Source organism: Mastomys coucha, unplaced genomic scaffold, assembly GCF_008632895.1.
Source record: "Mastomys coucha isolate ucsf_1 unplaced genomic scaffold, UCSF_Mcou_1 pScaffold21, whole genome shotgun sequence".
NCBI lineage: Eukaryota > Metazoa > Chordata > Mammalia > Rodentia > Muridae > Mastomys > Mastomys coucha.
This window is the reverse complement of record NW_022196904.1, coordinates 130,892,279-130,892,672: the sequence shown is the minus strand read 5'-3', so window position 1 is coordinate 130,892,672 and position 394 is coordinate 130,892,279.

The following is a 394-nucleotide window of genomic DNA, read 5'->3' as shown; positions in this document are numbered from 1 at the left end:
ACCCAGTCAGATTCCTGGCCAACCAAGCTGTGAGCAGCTTGTCTCTGCCACATGTTCCTGCTGCTTTGTGTTCTGCACAAACGCATGGGGTTAAGCAATCGTGGGCTGATCCCTCAGAACCCTGAGCCAAATAAATCCTCCTTGCCTTACTTGTGTTGAGGGATCTGTGTCACTGTGATACAGAAGTAAATGATACGGTCCATGGGTGTGGCTGCTTTTCTTTCAGTTTGCAGCAGAGGTCAATGCTCTGCCCCTAGTCTGTGGGCCTGAGGCCTCCTCAGTGGCACGCTCACGCTCCATAGGCACAGACACATGGAAATACACATGTGTGCATGCACATCTGTGTACTCACACCTACACACACACACACACACACACACACACACACACACAC